Here is a 24,059-nt window from a genome sequence, read left to right as displayed (position 1 = left end):
TCCTGCAGTGCTATTCAGTGGTTGCCAAAGCATTTCTTTTTATATTTAACTGTAGTATTTAGGCAAAATACTGTAAAAAAAAAAACCATTTTATATATATAAAAATATGATGGATCATACAAAATGCATTTTATTTTTTATTTAGTACTGACCTGAATAAGATAAAAAGATAAATAATAGTTGAATTTATAAAAATGGCCCAGTTCTAAAGTTTACTTATTAACTGTGTTGTTACCTGAATGATCCCCAGCTGTTTTGTTTGTTTGTTTAGTGATAGTTGTTCATGAGTCCCATGTTTGTCCTGAACAGTTTAGCTGCCGGCTGTTCTTCAGAAAAATCCTTCAGGTCCCACAAATTCTTTGGCTTTTTTTTTTAGCAGTTTTGTGTATTTGAACTAGTGGTGGGCTTTTTATCGGCGTTAACGTGAGACTCTTATCGGGCGATAAAAAAAATATTGCTGTTAATCTATTCTCAAAGTTGGGTTGGGAGCTGGGTCTAAACTACGTAAGCTATGATGACTTTCACCTGGATATTTAAAATTAATCTATGCCCACCCCTAATTTGAACCCTTTCCAACAATGGTTGTATGATTTTGAGATCCATCTTTTTACACTGAGGACAACTGAGGGACTCAACTATTACAGAAGGTTCAAACGTTCACTGATGCTCCAGAAGGAAAAACAATGGATTAAGAGCCGGAGGGTGAAAACTTTTTGAATTTGAAGAGCAGGGTTTAACTTATTTTGTTCTGTAGCTTCTGAAGGCCAGTACAAATTTAAAAAAAAATATGATATTTAGGCAAAATAAGAAAAATGCACACATTCTGATTTTGTTCAAAAGTTTACACCCCTGGCTCTTAATGCTTTGTTTTTCCTTCAGAAGCATCAGTGAACATTTGAACCTTCTGTAATAGTTGCATATGAGTCCCTCAGTTGTCCTCGGTGTGAAAAGATGGATCTCAAAAATCATCATTGTGGGAAAGGGTTCAAATACACAAAAATGCTGAAAAACCAAAGAATTTGTGGGACCTGAAGGATTTTTCTGAAGAACAGCAGTCAGTTTAACTGTTCAGGACATACAAGGGACTCATGAACAACTATTACTAAACAGACAAACAAAACAGCTGTGGATCATTCAGGTAACAACACAGTATTAACAATCAAGTGTATGTAAACTTTTGAACGGGGTCATTTTTATAAATTGTGGACTATATGTAAACATCTTTTATGTGAAATATCTTATTTAGGTCAGTACTAAATAAAAAATAAAATGCATTTTGTATGATCCCTCATATTTTGGCAAAATAATTACCATTTTGCAGATTCTGCAAGGTGTATGTAAACTGTATATATACACTGTAAAAAAATTTGCTGTAGTTCTGCAGCTGGTTGCCAGTAACTTACTGTAGATTTTTAATTTATGTTATTTACTGGCAACAGTTTGTTCAAAGTTAAATGAACATTAAACATTAACAAGTCTTTGTCTTTACAGAATAAAACTATAAAATAACAACCTACTGCAAAGCATTCTGGGAACCAGAAACCTTCATCAACCTTTTTCTGTTTTTTTCCTTCAGATTTTGGTTCCCAGAATGCTTTGCATGAGGCTGTTATTTTAGTTTTATTCTGTAAAGATAAAGACTTGTTAATGTTTAATGTTCAATTAACTTTGAACAAACTGTTGCCAGTAAATAGCATAAATTTAAATCTACAGTAATTTACTGGCAACCAGCTGCCAGTAATACTGTAATTTCTACAGATTTTGTTTACAGTGTATGTATATGCACATACAAAGACACACTGTTGAATATGTACAAGAAACATTGTAGTGCTAGATTACAAAAGCATACTCAAAGAATTGCAGTTTAACATTAGTTAGCGGGGGATGAAGAATGTTATTTCTTCATGTCGTGGAAAGAGACACTTAAATATATATTAAGGGTAAACCACAAATTACCATTTAGGGGAAATCTGCAGCTCTTTGTTCTCTTTTTAAAATACTGCCGATGGGACCTCCTGATAGGATCCATGACGTAAAGTAGGTTATTAATTAAATGCAAAGCCTGGAGTCTTTTTAGAACGGGAAAAGCAGATTTAGTGTTAAACAAACATCTCTGACAAGGAAAACAGAAATGAACCTTTTAGTTGCAAAGTTCCAGATTTTTCCAGAATTTTTCAGCCAGCACTGGGCCTGCATAGAGCCAGCACTACTGATTTATTACACTATATGATATAATACTGTTTTAAATTTACAAAAGCATTATTTATTGTGACAATTTGGTACAGCTTGCTGATCTATAAGTCTAGTGCTTCCTTTTAAGAGGCACGTTTGATGTATGTTAGGTTGTTTAGGTTTTGCGTAACCGTGTCTTTCTTGTCATAGCACTTCATGACTGATTTTATGTTAGTCCATCACATTCCTTTATAAATGGTCACATTGCCATCAATCGCAGAGTAGGGTCCCACTGGTAGTTCCTTGTGTTTTACAACTGCACGTCGGTGTGGTTGGGGGGATTTTAATGATGCTGTGCAGTTTAAACAGCTAGCGACTTTTATAGAGTCACTGGACATTCCGAACATACTTTCGTCAAAATAATACAGACCAGCTTGGGCCGTGGATGTCAACATCTGCAGCCGAGCAGGGTTGTTAGACACAATTTTAAGAAACGCATATCTATATATTTAAAAAAAGAAGTTCAAAACCAAAGCGGATATCACTGGTTTGTATAGTTGTGTCATCTGATAGCTAAGCTGTATGTAGGTCTATAGTGTATTGTTTTCCTTTGGGAGATGAGACGCATATGTGGAGCAGCTTTCAAAAGATGAAATGCACGTGCTATCAGTTATCAGAGTCTGTTAATCAAGATGAGAGACAGAAACAAGCCCGAGCAAGAGTGATTTCATGTAGATCTCCAGAGACTGTGTCAAGGACAACGTTTTTATTGGCACAAAAAGGCAAGAAAGTGACATTGAACAGGGATGAAGATGACAAGCTATATGAAGAGCATATGGACAGTCCATTTGTCAGATAGTCATCGATTATTCTTTAAACCTAATAGAAAAAATAAGCATGGAGCACAGCGCTGACCTAAATATTCAAAAAACAATAAATGCGGTTATAAAATCATTCTAAATTTAACCCTCATGTTGTGATCCTCAAAAATAGTTTTTCTTTTTTTCTCTACCTTGTTTACATGGTTTTCCCAGTCAATATATCAATATCTGGCCTAGAAAAATTGCTTATACATTTCTTGTTATGCTATGTTATTACTAGGGCCGGGACTTTAACGCGTTAATTTAGATTAATTAATTACACAAAAATAACGCGTTAAAATTTTTTAACGCATTTTAATCGCAATACGTTTTGCACCGCGGAACGTTTCTCACTAGATGAGATTCGGCGGACCGATTATACTGGAGCACAAACTAGCGTTCAGACAAGCCAAAGACGTCCGTCCTAAATAGTATTGTATGTCCCAAATCGTAGTATGTTTAAAAAGTATTCCAAAGATTCCCGGATGGTCTACTACTTAACGATCAATGCACACTCTTAACTGATTATATTGCCCGCAACACACTGCGCCGTGAACGAGGATTCGATTAGAACTACAAACACGCATAAAAAGTGTTAAAAAACTACAAACATGGAGGATATACGCGACCAACGGACAGGTAGAGAAAGGGGTTTGAGTGATAAATAATCAGTGTGTAACCTGATAAAAAACTATTTTTTAAATGTTATCCGCGTTATATTCCATGTGCAGCAACATTTATAATGATAGGTTTGGTCATTAAAGTTTAAATGCATAATTAAGCAAAAACAAGAGCAGAGTTCTCGGAATGAAAGACTCGTTAAAGAATGTGCCTCTTGCTACACTTTTAATGGCAATATTGTACTGGTCTGTTGGACTTGGTTGAACAAAAATAAAAAATATTTTGTTGCTTAAGCTTATGTATTCAGTCATTATTCAATGGTATACTAAAAATCCATGTAAAAATCTTAATTCTCACTGTTCTCAGGTCAAATATTTACATGCGATTAAAATGCGATTAATTTCGATTAATTAATTACAAAGCCTCTAATTAATTAGATTAAAATTTTTAATCGAGTCCCGGCCCTAGTTATTACCTATTTTTTTTTATCAATTTCAGCACAGGATATCACAGGCTTTAATGATCTGAGCTTATGCACCTGAGTTTTTGGTTGAGCATTGCCAAAGTATTCACAAATAATGCATTTTCACTCAAAAGTTGAGATGCATAAGATCAAATAATTGAGGCCTATGAGCAAACGGTTACAAAAAGTAATACAAAACCTCTTCTAATTGAATTAAACAAGTCGACAAAATGATTGTCTGCGCAGTACACTCAAAAAATGCTGGGTTATTTTTAGCGATGCACCGAATGTTTGGAAACCGAAATTATTCAGCCAAAAATAGCAAAAAAGCCCTTTCGGTGAATAAGAAGCGGTGCGTTTGCAGCAGTGCAGCGATGGTTTCCGCACCGAGTCTATTTTTTGCTGTGCAGCCAGTGTTGCCAGATCGGGTTGACGATTTCCAGCCCAAAAGCTCACCAAAACCCGCCCACTTCAACAAAAACCAGCCCAAATTTTAACTGCCAAAATAATGAGAATTTTATTGCCATGTCAAGGTTAATAAGGACCATTTTTATCTCTTTAAAAAAAGAATAATGACAAAATAAAATAAAGATTAATCAATTTCACAGGAATATGGATCAAAACAGTCCGAAAATATGTTGAAAATGTCTTCTTTTCAAAGTGGAAATTAACCGATGACTTTAACCCTTGGAAAAACACATGCATCATTTTCAATGTCCACAGTAAAAATATGCTAATTTCTGTGCAAAAAGTGCGCAATAAAGTGATGAGAAACAATGTAGCTGGCATTTACGTTCATGCACACACCCACGTTTTCTTATTTCAGTTACAATTATATTTAGAAGTCTTCTATTCATCTCTCACCACATGTAATCGACTTAGACTTTTTATCGTGTAACTTATATTTAGGCCACTTTGCCATCGCAATTACTTAAAATGAATAAATGAATAAGCTGCATATTCTAAATCTTGCCCGTTATAGCGCCAAAACCTCGTCACTCACAAGCCATCACATCTCACTAACATAAAAGACGTAAATTGATTGACAGGTCTCTGTTAAACTAAGCCAGTAAGCGTTGCGTTAAGCAAAAATGAGTTGATGACTGCACTACACATTATATTACTGTGATACTTTGAGCTCGAAGGTATTAAAATAACAATCACTAATGATAAAAGCGAAGAAAAAAGCAGCTGATTGGGCGGCTTTTATTTTTTTTAAAGCAGCCCAAATTTTGTCTACCCGCCCAATGCGTTATTCTCCGGTCCAAGCCGATCAAAAGAAGCCCAACTGGCAACACTGTGTGCAGCATGCCCTGAATTAAAGTGACAGCGCATTGTTAACGTATTACATTGTTGTGTAAAAAATTAACATGGATAGACACGGAAATGTGGTGATTACACCATAAATGCATATAAATGAAGTCTACTGTGTTTTACAGTCAACACTGTGGCTTTTTGGCTAAGTTTAAAACTAGGAAAGTGCACTTTTAAATAAACAAGGCAACATAATGCACTTGTCCAGGTAGGAGTTCTTTAAGGGACTGTTTTTAATAACGATTTAATGCGAAAGGCACGAGAGCCGAATGTTTCTGTCTGTGACAAGTTTTAATTTAAAATATTTGTGATAGCCCAATTTTAATAAGAAAAGGAAGCTATACCTGTGCTGTTTAAATGTGTTGCAACTTGCTTTAGCAACGTAATATATAAATCTAGAAGTCAAGTGCATTGAATAATACGTTTAATTTATTGAGTTTACACGTGAATATGTCTATGAACGATTGTATTACTGTACTGTAATAAAAGAGGATCACAATGCTGAAAAAGCACGTTTGTATTTGAAATCAAAATAACGGATAAATGGTGTGTTTGTGGTAAACAGCCGCGGATCAGGAACGGACTGCAAACGCGTCCTGTGTGAAAGCAAAACGAGCTTCTTCACCGCATACGTAACGCACACGGACTGCATACGGAGTATGTGTGAAACAGTGTTGTTTTCGTCAACGATGACGATGACAAAATCATTTCGTTGACGCCACTTTTTTTCATGACGATAACGAGACGTTGACGAGATAAAAATGGCTCGTTGATGACTAAAACATGACGAGACGTGTGTGAGTTTTCGTTGACGAGACGAGAATAGACGAAAATGTTAGTGGGTGGTCCGTCAGACGTTTAAAATGCATGACATTTCTGCTTATTGTGCATGCTAATTAAAACTTAAAAAGTATCTGACGCTATGGCAAGCCGTTTTAGCATTAAATACTCTTTGCTATACTAGTATGGCAAGCCGTTTTAGCATTCCATCCTTGTTTGTCTTTTATGTTCTAAAACATTCCTTCATTATTGTAATTATTGGTGAAAATAGTCGATCCGGAAGCTCACATTGTGTTGAACTATAGGTCTGCTATTTTCAGAACTTATAAGTGACACTACCCAACAGTAAAATACTTACTGACCTACATTAATTTGTTAAAAGACTACTTTTTTCCCTTTTTTTGACTAAAACTAGACTAAAACCTTTTTGACATTTCGTCGACTAAAACTAGACTAAAACCTTTTTGACTTTTCGTCGACTAAAATTGGACTAAAACTATCACATATAGAAGTGACTAAAATTTGACTAAAACTAAGAAGCATTTTAGTCCAAAAGACTAAGACTAAGACTAAGACTAAATCTAAGATGGTTGTCAAAAACAACACTGGTGTGAAACAGGCGTAAGACGCGGGGGGTTACCTGGAGAAGCATCTGCCATTTTTAGACTTGGCAGAAAAGACCCGCCCTCCTCACTGGACAGTTAAAAAGACCAATCAAACTAATGATGAAATCAAGTATTACCCAATCAAAAGTAGGAAAGGAGGCATCTTCATAAAATGCGTGTGGGATGATTTGCATGAGACGCTGCTTTAAAAAAATGATCAAAAATACGGGAAAAAATCCATCCCGTATTGAGTCAAAACGGGACGCGCGATTTCATTCTCAAATACGGGACGATTCCGTATTTTAAAGGATGGGTGGTAACCCTACCTGTCGGAAACTTTTGTTCTGCTTTATGTAGGACTTTAATCTTCCTCAGATGTGGCTGCAGAGCTGCACTACTTCATCTTCACTGACGTTTAAATACCGCCAGTGGAAATTTGACATTCTTCTTGGAGTATTAGGTATTTGAGATTTGTCAGGGAGCTCACATAAATTGTAGATTCCTGGCAGGTATGCGCTGTTTTCGAAGAACAAAACTTGAACTACAGAGCAAACAATGTGAGTTTATCACCTAAATATTGGATGATCGCAAGAATTTTTTAATCAGTTTCCTCTGTTGCTGCAGCACTGCTGTATTGTGCAAAGGCAACAAGCGTTATAAAAGATCTTCACATTTTCAGGATAGTTTGTCATGACTTGATCTCATGTATGGCGCCGAGGTCAGTTGGTTTGTCTCAGATGAGCTGTAAGACAAACAAAAATAGCAGATTGCCTGGACACCCTAATTGCTTTCATATTTCTTTGCGGGGTTCTCATCGCCTTCAATGAAGAGCTATGACAGACAGAAGAGACGCCAGTGATTATTCAAGTTGTGTTTTTCGTTATTGCATCCGCACTAAGAATAGCTGGAGATATAATTGCACAGACACATTGACATTTTTAACATAAATCTGTTGTTTTTGATTTCTTTTTTCTGACTCAGTGAAATTGTCACATCGTTGTTTTTTATGAAGTAGCTGTGTTCGATTTTCATGTAAACTGTGTGTGATTATGAACTAAATGTTCTACACTGCATAGTGAACAAATCAATAATAAAACTGTCTAGTCGTTCATAACATTACGCAACCTACTGTAATCTAAGTTTGTCTTACAATGTACACTACCAGTCAAAAGTTTTTGAACAGTAAGATTTTTAAATGTTTTTTTAAGTCTCTTCTGCTCACTAAGCCTGTATTTATTTAATCTAAAGTACAGCAAACTAATATTTTGAAATATTTTTACTATTTCAAATAACTGTTTTCTATTTGAATATATTTTAAAATGTAATTTATTTCTGTGATTTATAACAATAATGCTAAAAATGTTTCTTGAACAGCAAATCTGCATTTTAGAATGATTTCTGAAGGATCATGTGACACGTTACTGGAGTAATGATGCTGAAGATTTAGCTTTGATCACAGGAATTAATTATATTTTAAACTATGTTCAAATAGAAAGCAGTTATTTTAAATAGTACGAGTATTTCAAAATTGTACTGCTTTTTTGTATTTTGGATCAAATGAATGCAGACTTGGTGTGCAGAAGAGACTTCTTTAAAAAAAAAAAAAAAAACATTAAAACTCTTACTGTTCAAAAACTTTTGACTAGTAGTGTAGATTTAATATTTTTATTTAGTTACAGGGATTTTATTTTCCCCAGCCTTGTGACAAAGAGGTTTCCTCCATGTTAGGGGGTTTCAAACTTTTTTCAAACAGTGGAATAATAATAATAATGTAACTTAAAAAAAAAGTGTGCTGAACATTTGATACAAATTTGATTAAAATAGATGAAAATTAGATTTAAACAATGATTAAAATAAATATAAATAAATAAATACAGAAATATCAAACTGTAGAGAAATAGTATAACTTTGATATTAAAAATAGATAAAAATTAGATTTAAAAAATGATTAAAATAAATATAAATAAATAAATAAATACAGAATTATTAGATCGTATAATACTATAATGAATAGAAAAATAATGTAACTTAATATTAATATGGAAAATAGATGAAAATTAGATTAAAAAAATTATTAAAATAAATATAAATACAGAATTATTAAATCGTACAATACCATTATGAATAGAAAAATAATATAGCTTAATATTAATATGGAAAATTGTTGAAAATTAGATTTAAAAAATGATTAAAATAAATCTAAATAAATAAATACAGAAATATGAAACAGTACAACACTATAATGAATAGAAAAAAATAATATAACTTAATATTAATATAGAAAATAGATGAAAATTAGATTTAAACAATGATTAAAATAAATATAAATAAATAAATACAGAAATATCAAACTGTACAATACTATAATGAATAGAGAAATAGTATAACTTTGATATTAAAAATAGATAATTAGATTTAAAAATGATTAAAATAAATATAAATAAATACAGAATTATTAGATCGTATAATACTATAATGAATAGAAAAATAATTTAACTTAATATTAATATGGAAAATAGATGAACATTTGATTAAAAAAATTATTAAAAATAAATATAAATACAGAATTATTAAATCGTACAATACCATTATGAATAGAAAAATAATATAGCTTAATATTATTATGGAAAATTGTTGAAAATTAGATTTTAAAAATGATTAAAATAAATATAAAAAATAAATACAGAAATATCAAACAGTGCAATACTTTTAATAAATAGAAAAATAATATAACTTAATATTAGTTAACTAAGTAGTTAACATATTTATAATGTTTTAATGGGTGTATATAAAACTATATAGATACCAGAAAACCCTGCATTTATTTGGTAAATTATTAAAAGTAAAATTCATTAAATCATATTTTCTTTTTTTTTTTTTCTTTTAAACAAGAACAAAAACTGAATTTGCAAGTACTGTATTTATTGCAAAATACTTTTACCCTATTACCCTATTGTAATTGTTAAGATTTTTATTATTATTTTTTTTTCTGCCGTAAAACTGAACGTGCAGCCCAAACCGAGAGACTTGAAACTTGGTCAGAAGATAGAGCAAAAATCGAGGAGAACCTATCAAAGTATCAGCCCAATCGGACCATAGGTGGCGCTACAGCGCAAAAAACTAAAACTTTTCAGTTTTTTGGCCTAAGCTCGCAAACCGTCTGTCGTAGACTCAAAAACTTTACATCGTTGTGATCCTTGGGTCAACCCGAACAAAAGTGTATTGCGAAATTTTTAAACTGCGACGCACGGTTGACCCCTAAAAATGGACGTTTTTTCGTCCTGGGTTTTTCGCCTGATTGGAACCAAACCAGTGCAGAAATATTCTCTGGACACTGAATATCAATAATTATCAAAAAAAAGTTAAACTTTTTACTCACGGTCGGAAAGGGACGCCAAAACGTTCAAAAGCGGCGGGGCCACCTTACTAAAATGGCTATAACTTTTGAACGGAATGAGATATCTTCACCAAACTCGGCACACATGTGTATAAGCTCAAACTTTGGTCAAATCAAAAAAAAATTGCGGAGCTTGAACACTTGGTGGCGCTATAAAACGGAAAAAAAAATATTATTGGCTATAAATTGGCCAATGAAGTTTGAGCACCTATTTGACAGGGTTAACGGAGGTCGATCGGAACGAAACTCGGTGGGCATGTTCGACTCACGGCCCTAAAGGTCTGTAAGAATTTTGAAAGAAATCGGCCACTAGTTGGCGCTAACAAATTTTTTTGCTCTGTAATCACATGGCGTTTCACACATCCACACAATATACATATCATTTGATAGATCTCCTCATGCCGAGAAAATTTGCTTCAAGAACCATTGCTGTCAATCAAATCGTTCATTAATTATTCACAAATATGTTAAAAACCTACTTTTGCGAACTAGTCCTAGGTTTTTCGCCCGATCTCGATCAAACCACTGCAGTAACATTCTCTGGAATCTCTAGATCAATAATTATCGAAAACAAAATATTAATTTTGTCCTTTGGTTGGCTATAACAGAGTCATTTAGAAAAGGGGCGTGGCCACATATACTCAAAAGCCTATAGAACCTAAACAAAAACTCAAAACTTTACAAAAATTGGTGACAACATGTACCAGATGACCCTTAACAAGCATGCAAAGTTTCATAAAGATCGGACAATAGGTGGCGCTATAACGCCACCTATAAGTTAAATATGAAAATTCTATATTAAATGGCCTGAAATTGCTACAATAAAAAAAAATGCTCATATTCACTCAAACACTATATCTTCACATCATATGTAATTTATTTCATGTTGGTCTGCACCTTAACAGCAAGGAAGCCAAAAAAGGCCTTAAATGCTCGAACCCCGCTAAATGCTGCTTGCAGCTTTAATTTTTCTATTTATTATAGTATTGTACTGTTTGATATTTCTGTATTTATTTATATTTATTTTAATAATTTTTTATCTAATTTCAATCACATTTTTATCAAATTGTTCTATATATATTGTATATACACATACCATATATATATATACACTGTTTGAAGAAAGTTTGAAAACCCCTGCCATGGAGGACCTTATTAGTTATTAATAAAGAATAATTGTTTTTAATGAAGAAGAGCATCAGGATAAGCAAATATTGATCTGTTAACTGAGTGAGATTAACTCAGAAAAGAAACATCCGTTCAGTGCTTTTGTTTAAAAGCCATATGACATTTATTGTTTTTCCCCAAGTATTTGTTATAATATGTAGACAATATAATTGTCATCCAAACATGCGCATGACCTCAGGCGTCTGGACTCCGGCTCCATCTGTTTGAGGTCTGTAGCTTTGCGTACCGTAGTGTGCGACAGATGTGGAAGAAGACGGAGCCATGGTACCACATCCCTCCTTCGCAAACCTCGCGATCCCAACGGAGCTAGCCTGAATTTTATGCAACTTCTCGGAAAATCAGAGAGTTGTTAACACATATTTGTTGTGCATTCTTCGAGTGTTTGCTGTTGACGACCGTTGACATGAAGGACACCTCCTGGTTTGAGTCAGTGCTCTTGAACTGCACTTGTCACGCCAGACAGTAAATACGATAGACCTTATCGTATCTCATAACAAGCCCATTAATAAGGCTAATTTACAGAATCTTGTTTTGTTCTTCGGCGCGTTTTGTCCAGCTGCGGCGGGTTCTGGAGCTGAATGTTGTGCAAGCCCAGCAGAGGTCTGGCATGCGATGAAGTGGAGATGCACTATGGCATCCCAGTCATTTCCTGTGCCGCAGGGTTATGGTTCCAGCTCTGGCCTGCTTTACGGCGGGGGGCCCTTGCAAACACTTACTCAGCCTGTCAGTCACACACTCATTTGTTTTATGCTGCGCTGGGGGTGAAGGGAAGCGGATCAGAGCTTTGCACATCCATTCTGCAGACTAAAGGAACATTACTGTACAGCAGCCATTTGCTGAGCTCTGTAATCATTCATTTAAATTAATAGTTGACTTGAAAATATGTTTCGTCATTTACCCACCCCGTCATTTCAAAAACATGTGAATTTCTATTTAATTGAACTCAGATGCACAGTGTGTGTTTTTTTCATTACATTGGTTCAACACAGCCTATTCAGTGTATTATTGTATTTTCTATTAGTATTATTATTATGGACTTAAATATATCTACTAAATTTAACTACCAAAATGACATTTTACATAATTGTAAGTTATGCCAAAGTCAGTTATTATTATTATAATAAAAAGGACTTTATAATACAAAAAAAAAATATTATATTGTTATATTATATCATATTATATTATTAACAACTAAAGTCAGATAAAATGATGAATATTTAAAAAATTATTGCATTTAAATATAGCTAGTTAATCAGAGTTAATCAAAATATTTTTTTACATCATTGTAAGTATTAGAATATTTAAAAGGTTATGCCAAAGTCAGTTATTATTATTACAATAAAAAGGACTTTATAATACAAAAAAAATATTATATTATGTTATATTATATCATATTATATTATTAACAACTAAAGTCAGATAAAATGATAAATATTTTAAAAACCATTGCATTTAAATACAACTAGTCAATCAAAGTTAATCAAAATAATTTTTTACATCATTGTAAGTATTAGAATATTTAAAATGCTATTATGGCAAAGGTGGTTATTATTATTAAGGACTTTAAAATACAAAAAATATTATTATATTATATTATATTATATTATATTATAAACAACTAAAATCTGGTAAAATATTTAATATGCAATAATATTTTCATTTAAATCTTTAAAATATGTGATTTAAAGATTTAAATTTAAATATTATTGCATTTAAATACAACTTCTAAATTTAATCTAAAAAGACATTTTACATAATTGTAAGTATTAGAATATTTTAAATGTTATGGCAAAATCGGGTATTATTAAGGACTTTATAATACAAAAAAATATTTTATTATATTATATTATATTATATTATATTATATTATATTATATTATATTAATTATATTATATTATATTATATTATATTATATTATTAACAACTAAAGTCTATCAAAAAAATAAATATTTTAAAGATTTCAATGTAAATAGTATTACATTTAAATATATCTACTAAAGTTACATAATTGTATTTAAGTATTTAAATATTTGAAATGTTATGCCAAAGTCAGTTATTATTATTATTATTATTATTATTATTATTATTATTATTATTATTAAAGAGTTTATAATATAAAAATGATTATATTATATTACATTATATTATTAACAACTAAATTCTGTCAAAAAGATAATTATTTTAGATTATTTAGAAGATTTAAATTGAAATATTAAATTTAACTTTTTATATTTTTTTATATATTAATATTAAATATAACAACTAATGTTTTTTTTACAGATTAAAGATTTTTACGTACTTTATTATGTTATATTATATTAATATTATTAAAAACTAAAGTCAGATAAAATTATAAATATTGTAAAGATTTAAATTTAAATATCATTGCATTTAAATATAACTAAATTTAATCCAAAAATACATTTTACGTCATTATAAGTATTAGAATATTTAAAAGGTTATGCCAAAGTCAGGTATTATTATTAAGGACCTGTATAATACAAAAAATATTATATTATATATATAATATTATATTATATTATTAACAACTAAAGTCTATCAAAAAGACAAATATTTTAAAGATTTAAATGTAAATAGTATTAAATTTAAATATATCTACTAAAGTTAATCAAAAAAGACATTTTACATAAATGTTAAGTCAGTTGTTGTTATTATTATTATTATACATTTTATAATATATATATATATATATATATATATATATATATAAATATAAATATTGTATATTACATTATATTATATTATATTATATTATATTATATTATTATTAACAACTAAATTCTGTCAGAAAGATAAATATTTTAAAGATTAAATTAAAAATATTATTAAATTTAAATATAGCCTTTTATAATAATATATCTACTAAAGTTAACCAAAACATTTTTTTACATACTTGTAATTACTTAAATATTTGAAATGTATAATGTAAAAATTATTATATTTATATTATATTACATTATATTATATTATTAACAAGTAAATTCTGTCAAAAAGATACATATTTTAAAGATTTAAATGTAAATAGTATAAAATGTAAATATACTGTATCTTCTAAAAAACATTTTACGTAATTGTAAGTATGTAAATATTTGAAATGTTATGCCAAAGTCAGTTGTTATTATTGTTATTAAGGACTTTATAATATAAAAATTATTATATTATATTATATTATATTATATTATATTATATTATATTATATTGTATTGTATTGTATTGTATTGTATTGTATTATATTGTATTATATTATTAATAACTAAATTCTGTCAAAAAGATAAATATTTTAAAGAGTAAAATTAAAATATTATTAAACTTAAATATAAATTTAATTAATAAATATATTTATATATATATACATTTATATTAATTTATACATAATTGTAAGTATTTAAATATTTGAAATGTTAGGCTAAAGTCAGTTATTATTATTGTTAAGGACTTTATCATATAAAAAGTTATATTATATTATATTATAGTATTAACAGCTAAAGAATATAAAAAATATAAATATTTTAAATATTCAAATTTAAATATTATAGTATATTATATTATTAACAAATAAAGTCAATCAAAAATATAAATATTTTAAATATTTATATTTGTATTATTATTTTAATACATTTAAATAAATAAAAGTCCATTTTCTTTTCAGTAATTCATATAGCCCTATTTTACTATTTGATTCCAATTTAAATGTAAATAAATTTGGTGTATGTGTATTAGGCGTACCAAGGTGACATGAACTAAACAGGCCGTTTAAGTTGTCTGTTAATCATATTTTTTTGTAATTTTTGTATTTTTTATTTGTAATCATTAAAGCCTGGTGCATCAAGATGTTTTGCAACAGATTCGACAGCATAACACTAAACTGCTTTTATAAGAACTAAAATTATAAGAACTAAAAAATAAAATTATAGGGAAATAACATGAAGATGAACACACAATAACATTTTTCATTTCAGGGTGAAACATCACTTTAAATTAAACTTGTTGTCTGCACATTCAAATGAGTTCTGTGACTGACAGATAATTGTTTGCAAGGCACACTGGGGTCTCACACCATCCTTTTTTTTTAAAGTCTAGGTCTAGACACCTGCTGATTTAATTTCTTTTCTTCATTTGTCTGCAGTTGTTTTGCCAGCTCTGCTTGTGAACTCTAGAGCAGGAGACCCATTGTGCTCAAATCTTTTTCTTGGAAAAGAGCATTCAATGAATGATATCTGACTTTGCAGTTAGATGAACTTACGCAATGCTCTGTGAAAGCTACAGAAATAAATGTGCTGGGAAGATGTGAAGTGCATCATTCCCATGTTGAACAAGTGCAGCTTCCCCAGGATGCCTTCCCATAAGGCCAGGTAAACAGGAGGTGGCCACAGGATTTCTGTTTGACTCTGTTTTACTGACTTAAAAAACAGCTGAGATAGGATACGTTTCTACAATAAGAGTAACTAAGAAAATGTGAGCAATGCTTGTCCGTATAAAAGTAATCAAACTGGTGTTGTTAATGGTTGCTGTGGTTCAAAAGGTGTTCATTTTGATCTTGTGAGACCTTATTTCAAAAACATTAAAAAATAATTTAATATACACTGACCAAAATTATAAACACAACACTTTAGTTTTTTCCCCTCATTTTTCACGAGCTGAACTCTTAAGACTGAAAGAGACTTTTTCTATGTACACACAAGGCCTATTTCTCTCAAATATTGTTCACAAATCTGTCTAAATCAATGTTAGTGAAGACTTCTCCTTTGCCGAGGTAATCCATCCACCTCACAGGTGTGGCATATCAAGATGCTGATTAAACAGCATGATTATTGCACAGGTGTGCCTTAGGCTGGCCACAATAAAAGGCCACTCTAAAATGTGCAGTTTTACAGCGCAATGCCACAGATGACGCGAGTTTTGAGGGAGCATGCAATTGACCATATGCACGGATTACTTCCTTGTTTAGACAAGCCAGCTAAGTCATTTCAACAGGATGAAACATCTAACAAGCTGACATCAAAAAAAGAGCTGTGCAATAAATGATTCAGACTAAATTCAAAGTAACAAAACTACAACAGTAACAAGTTTGTGTTGGTTAAATATAGGCTATTTAATAGCTTTTAGATTAGATTCAACTTTATTGTCATTACACATGTACACAGTTCAAGATAAAGCTTAAAAGATGTAGTTATTAAATTATATAAAATATTTCAAATTCATATTGAGTGCATTATTTAATTCTTATACTATATTAATATTTAACTTATTTAATTTTAGTGAACTATATATGTGACCCTGGACCACAAAACCAGTCATAAGGTTAAATTTTACAAAACTGAGATGTATATATAATATGAAATCTCAGTAAATAAGCTTGCTATTGATGTATGGTTTGTTAGGATAGGACAATATTTGGCCGAGATACATCTATTTGAAAATCTGGAATCTGAGGGTGCAAAAAATCAAAATACTGAGAAAATCACCTTTAAAGTTCTCCAAATTAGGTTCTTAACAATGCATATTACTAATCAAAAATTACATTTTGATACATTTACAGTAGGAATTTTACAAAAAATCTTCATGGAACATGATCTTTACTTAATTTCCTAATGATTTTTGGCATAAAAGAAAAATCAATAATTTTGACCCATACTATGTATTTTTGGCTATTGCTACAAACATACCCCAGCGACTTAAGACTGGTTTTGTGGTCCAGGGTCACATATAAGTATTTAAATAATTCATCCTTATAGGCTGTTTGTGTCTGAGCTTAATGACTTTCTGCACTTGCTATACTATATACTTCAGTGCAGTATAAGTACTACAATTTATTATACTAGTAATTAGGGCTGTGCAATAAATCGCACGCGATTGTCATGCGTATCTCATCAGTAAAGCCGGTTCTGTGATTAGTAGTAAATCTCCATCAGCTGCGTTCAGATGGCGCGGTATTTAAAACACTGAGCCGTAGATCACTGAAAAGCTACGCAATATCGTGTTCAAAATCGCGGATGAATCGGAGATGAATCGCGGTGATGGAGATTTACTACTAATCACAGAACCGGCTTTACTGATGAGATACGCATGACAATCGCATGCGATTTATTGCACAGCCCTACTAGTAATTTTATAATCGAAAAGCAAGACGTCTTGAAAAAACTAGGGAGTTGAAATGGCAGCTGCAGCCAATGATTGATCCTCTGCTGCCATCTTCTGGTTATATGAGTCATTTCATGTCATTTTTATCTTTAAAAAAAGACGTTGTTTTCCGTGAAAAGACATTTTTTTTCCATGTCGTCTTTATGAATGAAAAGTGAATCTTTGAAGTGAATTTTATTGCACAGCTGTAGAGTTGAAAAATAATAAAGGCTTTAAAATATTACAAGATTTTAAAAATGTGATCTTGACTATGAAGGCAAGTTACTGATTATCAAGAATACAATTAAGATGTCCTTGAAGAGAATTATCACTAGCTAGCTAACGTTAGCCCGAACACCTTATGATAGTGTTTAGCTGTCAGTATTTAAATGCAGATACTCTCCTGGGATTACCAGGCTTGGCATTTATATTATATGTTGTTAAAAATATGAAACTGAATGTTCATGTCGCTTTCATTATTTACAATGTTGCAAACATTATTTTTCTAAGTTTCTGATTAGAACAAGGCAGTAGAGGAGTCTCAAGAGTGTCTACCTATAAATAGTCATATAAAATGAGCTTTAGCTGAAGTTTACGAGCTGGCTTATCATTATGCGGAAGATCGCTCTGTTCATATGGTCAATTGGCATGCTGACTGCAGCAATGTCCACCAGAGCTGTTGCCTGTGAATTGGCACTCAGGACTGCAGACCTTGTGTAACCACACCAGCCCAAGACCTCCACATCCAGCATCTTCACCTCCAAGATCATCTAAGACCAGCCACTCGGACAGCTGCTGCAACAATTGGTTTGCATAACCAAAGAATCTGAGGTGGATGAGTTATCTCGGCAAAGGAGAAGTGCTCACAAAGACCCCGTCCACACTAATACGTTTTCGTTTGAAAACGCATCTTTTTCTCTCCGTTTTGGCCTTCCGTCCACTCTGAGATGGCATTTTTGTCAAGGAAAATTAAAGGTGCCATAGAATGGAAAACTGAATTTATCTTGGCATAGTTAAATAATAACAGTTCAGTACATGGACATGACATACCATGAGTCTCAAACACCATCGTTTCCTCCTCCTTATATAAATCTAGTATTTGCAAAAGACCACCGAAAAATAGGCCAGTTCCAACATAACAGGTCTGTTGCGCAACTTCCCCGGGATCGTTAATAGTTACGCCTCCAACATTCGCATCGCCCAATCATCACTAAGGTCAGTACATCAGTTAAACAAGGCCAGTCACTCAAGGGACACGGTTAGCTTAATGCTAGCGCTAGTCTGTTACATTGCAATACATAGGATTTCACTTACCACATAAACAGAGAGATGACTGCGCTGATGATGGTGAATGATAGAGAAATAACTGCGTTGATGATGGCGAATGATTTACAGATCTTGGGAATCACTGAGAAGCAGCTCAACTTGTGTGGCAAGTACTTGTGTCTCTGCATTGTAACTTTACACAGAGCACATGCATCACAGTATGAGCATCATGAGACTAAAATGTCGGCGATTCAAAACGGCAGATTCAACAAACCGCATATTAAAAGCGGCTAGAGCTCCTAATTAAATATATATTTTTATCCATGTACGAGCTATTGAGCTCTGTGAAACAGCCAATCAGAGCAGAGCTCATTAATATTCATGAAGCTTCCAAATAACAGAGCGTTTCATTCTAGGGAAGATCCTAGGGTTGTAAATGGACCTGTAAAACCATTTCTGGAGATTTTTTGCCCTTTCCTATGCCATATACCTTCTATGTAGATATCAGAGAACAATTTAAAATATTCTCTCAATGCATTCTATGGCACCTTTAAGCTTTTTGAAAACGCTCTCCAAAGTGGATAAATTTGAAAACGCTGTTTTCGCGTTGTATTGTGGACTGTGAAAACTGAGGCATTATTTGGTCATGTGACGCATATTGTACCAGTAGATACCTATGTTTATACTGGTAATTGTGCCTGTTATGTGCTATTCACTGTCACACTGCTGCTAAAGAGATTTACTTTGTACACTCTTCATATTACAGTCCTAAAAAAAGAATGACAATTTACTCACAGTTGCAGTCCTGGCTGCAAAACATGACAACAGCTGCTTTTCAGAAAAAATATGAGTAAGCGCGACATGGACGTGTCAGTGAATGATGAGATATTTCCGTAAATAAAATGATCCTGCCAGAAGAATTGCGTTAAAAATTATTATGTCTGTCGGCGCCGATAGCCTTGTGGGCAGCGCGTTGACATACATCGCCGTTGCGCTCCGGGCGTCCCGTCTTCGAATCCCGGCTCAAGGACCTTTCCCGATCCCGCCCCCTATCTCTCTCCCACTACGTTTCCTGTCAATTCTGATCTGTCCTATCATAATAAACGGCAAAAATAAATCTTTAAAAAAAAACTTATTATGCCTGTTCTGTCTGTATAACCTCAGTGAGATTTTGGAAGCTTTACGCATACGCAGTAAGGTGAGTTTAACTTTTTCTTACGTTTCAGTGTGGATGAGAAACTTTTGGAAAACGCTTGGAAGCACCAGTGTGGACGGAGAGCGTTTAAAAAGAAAACTCTGTTTTCAAATGTATCCGGATTAATATAGACGTCGCCTAACATAGATTAAGACAGATTTGTGGCCAATATTTGAGAGAAAGGCCTTTTGTGTACATAGAAAAAGTCTCAGATCTTTGAGTTCAGCTCGTCATAGGGGCAAAAACAAAAGTGTTGCGTTTATAATTTTGGTCAGTGTACATAAAGTTTGAAACCTTAACCTTAAATAGGAAGGAATAGTAATAAAATGTTTATTTGTTCATTTAAGTTGATCACAACTTCTGTTTTTCAGAAAATCTATTTTGTGAAGCCATTCCTAGAAAGCAGTCGAAATAAAGCTTTTGGTTTAGAGGAAGTTGACGCATTCCTCTTCTTGCCTCCCAGCAAACAGTGTGCTACTGGAACTATTTGAAACAGGATACAAATGAGTCACATCATATGACTGCAGATCCCACAGTAGTCTGAAATATAGGGAGGGACGTGTCTCATTCCACGTGCACTTCTATAGACACCATTCATACTGTTCACACTTGTGCAGCAGCACGTATAGTTAGTGATGAGTCACGGTCACTCAACATCCTCCCTCATTCCTGGATGAGTGAAAAGTTACATACGTGCTGTCCTGCAGCAGACAAACAGCACTCCACTGACCTTAGGTCTTGACCTCTTGGTAATAATTTACGCCATGAGTGATATGTCTCATTACTGGCATGTGAGTGTATGTGTATGATTACACACTGAGCTGAATATGTAATAACTTGAGGATCTGTCATATGGGTCATTGACATTTGACATATATAGTAGGAGTCTTCAGAATGAAAATTGGTTTCATGTGGTCTTAAAAAATATTTAATTAAACTAAGGTAAAAAGGTGTATATATATAAGGTACATATAGTCAAACCAAAATTTATTCAGACATCTTTAACATTTCTCACATTATCACAGTTTATTTACTCTAGTTTAGAAAATGTAAAAAAAAAATATGACAAGAACTCAGAGTTAAAATGTTTATTTTGATAATGCCCGATAACTTTGATAGAAAGGTATGAAATGGATTGCAATCAACCAAAACTGTTAATATGACAATATTTACACAACTATCAATACTTTGTTGACCAATTACCAAGCAAAGCTTAATTTTGTTCAGTCTGTGGTGTAAAAAGGTTGCATTATCAAATAAAGAAAAAACACGATAACTACTTTTTGTTGTGCGATATATTGCCCCAGAAATAATTGCGATAAGCAATATTATTGTCATTTCAAGACCATTTTATGCCACTGAATATATGTGACCCTGGACCACAAAACCAGTCTTGAGTCGCTGGGGTGTGTTTGTAGCAATAGCCAAAAATACATTGTATGGGTCAAAATTATTGATTTTTCTTCAATGCCAAAAATCATTAGGAAATTAAGTAAAGATCATGTTCCATGAAGATTTTTTGTAAAATTCATATAAAACGTATATATGCATATATATATGCATTGTTAAGAACTTAATTTGGGCAACTTTAAAGGTGATTTTCTCAGTATTTTGATTTTTTTGCACCTTCAGATTACAGATTTTCAAATAGATGTATCTCAGCCAAATATTATCCCATCCTAACAAACCATACATCAGTAGAAAGCTTATTTATTGAACTTTCATGTGATGTATACATCTCAGTTTTGTAAAATTTAACCTTATGACTGGTTTTGTGGTCCAGGGTCACATATAATATAACAGCATAATAATGCAAGAAGGCCTACACACTTTCAAATGACAACAAATTGTAATTCTTAAGAATATTTAGATCATGGAAATGAAGTATGAAAATATTCAATATCTTAAAAAAAAAACTGAATAAATAGTAAAGAAACATTTTCTAACAAAAACTGCAAAGCAACAAGTAGAAAAAAGAAAAATACACAAAGAACTTGCATGGAGATTTTTTCCATCTGCAGATTTTTTCTCTGTAAATATTTGGTAGCACCACGTTATGTACGAGTGGCTGCAAAAGACACTGGTGCAAGCGGAATGCGAAAAACATGGAGACATTAGATTTTATGTAAATATAATGGGCAATATATTGCGTCACCAAAAATGATTGAGGTCATGTACATATATTTTGTGATAAGTCGATATATTGATTATTGCGACAGGCCTAAAAACATTTAAGCGTAACATGGTAAGGTCAAAGTGCCTTCAATTTTTAAGGTCCCAAATTTGTATAATTTTTACTGGTAGTCCACTGTATGAACAATTTTTGGGTATTTTATGTCAGTTTACTTTATTTTGCTATTCCCACTTTCAAAAATGAATTATAGTGCCCTGCACCCACTAGTTAAAAAAAAACAAAAATTATATCTGGTGTCTGAATAATTTTTAGTTTGACTGTACTGCAAGTAGTTGACCCAAAAATGAAAATTTGCTGAAAATTTACTCAGCCTCAGGTCATCCAAGATGTAGATGCGTTTGGTACTTCATTAAAACAGATTTTATAAAATTAAGCATTACATCACTTGCTCACCAGTGGATCCTCTAGTCTACAGTGAATAGGTGCCATCAGAATGAGGGTTTAAACAGCATTTCAAAAATCCTCAAGTAATCCACATGAATCCAGTCCATCAATTAACATTCAGTGAAGTGAAAATCTGTGAGTTATAATGTTCTTATGTTTATGTTTGAATAAATCCGTCAAGTTTTTTATGACAGCCACCATTTAAATGTTAGTATTTAAAAAAAATGATTTAGAGAATTGAAAATATAATTATGTAATTGTAAGTTTATTATTATGAAAACCTAATTGAGTGTAATTTAAGGGTTTGTATACAAATCAGTTAATTTTAACCTTTAATATTATAGTAGGCCTAATGTTGTACCATCTTGCTCTCATGTATATTTTACAGCATGAGTTGAGTTTTTTTTTTTTTTGAGAAAATTTGGCATGTACTGTACCTGATATATATCCGAAATAATCAATATTGAATCAGAGATCAAGTTTGTGAATCAGAATCTAATCGAATTGTGAAACTTGTGTCAAAACCCAGCCCAATTAATTATAGATTTGCAAACGCGCAGCTTTTCACTTGGATTACTTGTGGATTTTTGTGATGTATTTACAGTATCAGCTGTTTGTATTCTCATTCTGACGGCACCCATTCACTGCAGAGGATTCATTAGTGAGCAAATGATGTATTGTAACATATTATCTGATATTTTTAGAGATATAGAATGCATTTACACTGCAAGTCCTTAGCTCACCTACATTAGTTTACATTAACTCCTGCCTAAAAGATTGTCAGTGATTGTTTTACTATGCACATGTTAGACCCTTGAGTTTGGAACGGCCCTGCTATTAAAATAATTTATATAATTCACGTTGAGTGGCCATTATTTCCCAGCATGGATGTTTTACAGCACAACATGGATAAAGACCAGAAAATAACAGTAATTTTCACTTGTTATTTTATCTAAGTGAAAGTAAAAGTTATAACCTCATAGTTGAGAAATATAATGTAGCTTTTAGAAGCAAATAAAATTCATAGGGCAGGGTTTGAAAACCAGCTCCTGAATGTGCAATTTCTTACCTATATAAAGTTTCCATCTCAATAAAATGCAAGCCAATACAGCACACCGGTTTAAAACGCTGTCTTCATAAGCAAACGTGTCTCCCTTAAATTGGGAGTTCTGAGGGGAATCAGATAAGTGTTTTTAGACGTAGGTAGGAAGTCTAGATATTGGGTATGTATCCAACTAAAATCCACATTTGGAAGAGGCCCAGAGTGGATGTGAAAAAATAGGATCTCGTGCAAATTTTTTGTGTTTACACGTGTGCAGCAAATCCCGATCTGTCAGATGTGAGCAAAAAATCTGATTCTTTTGTGCCAGTGTAAATGCAGTCATAAGGACCTCTCTGTGATACTATTTCCTGTTATGTGTTTTTTCTTTCTGCATGTTGGTTGCGCAACACTATTTTTTGGAATACGAAGGATTTAA

The 24,059-nt window shown here is 32.2% G+C and overlaps 1 protein-coding gene across 1 annotated transcript in view; it reads left to right on the top strand.

The window, feature by feature from the left end:
* LOC141330903 (myotubularin-related protein 13-like) overlaps positions 1 to 24,059 on the top strand; it is a 122,069-nt gene that overhangs the window by 20,652 nt on the left and 77,358 nt on the right. The gene's annotated exons all lie outside the window — the stretch shown is intronic.

This window comes from Garra rufa, chromosome 3 (genome assembly GCF_049309525.1).
Source record: "Garra rufa chromosome 3, GarRuf1.0, whole genome shotgun sequence".
In the NCBI taxonomy this organism is placed as follows: Eukaryota; Metazoa; Chordata; class Actinopteri; order Cypriniformes; family Cyprinidae; genus Garra; species Garra rufa.
The sequence above is the reverse complement of the archived record's forward strand: the minus strand, read 5'-3'. Positions and strand labels throughout refer to the sequence as shown.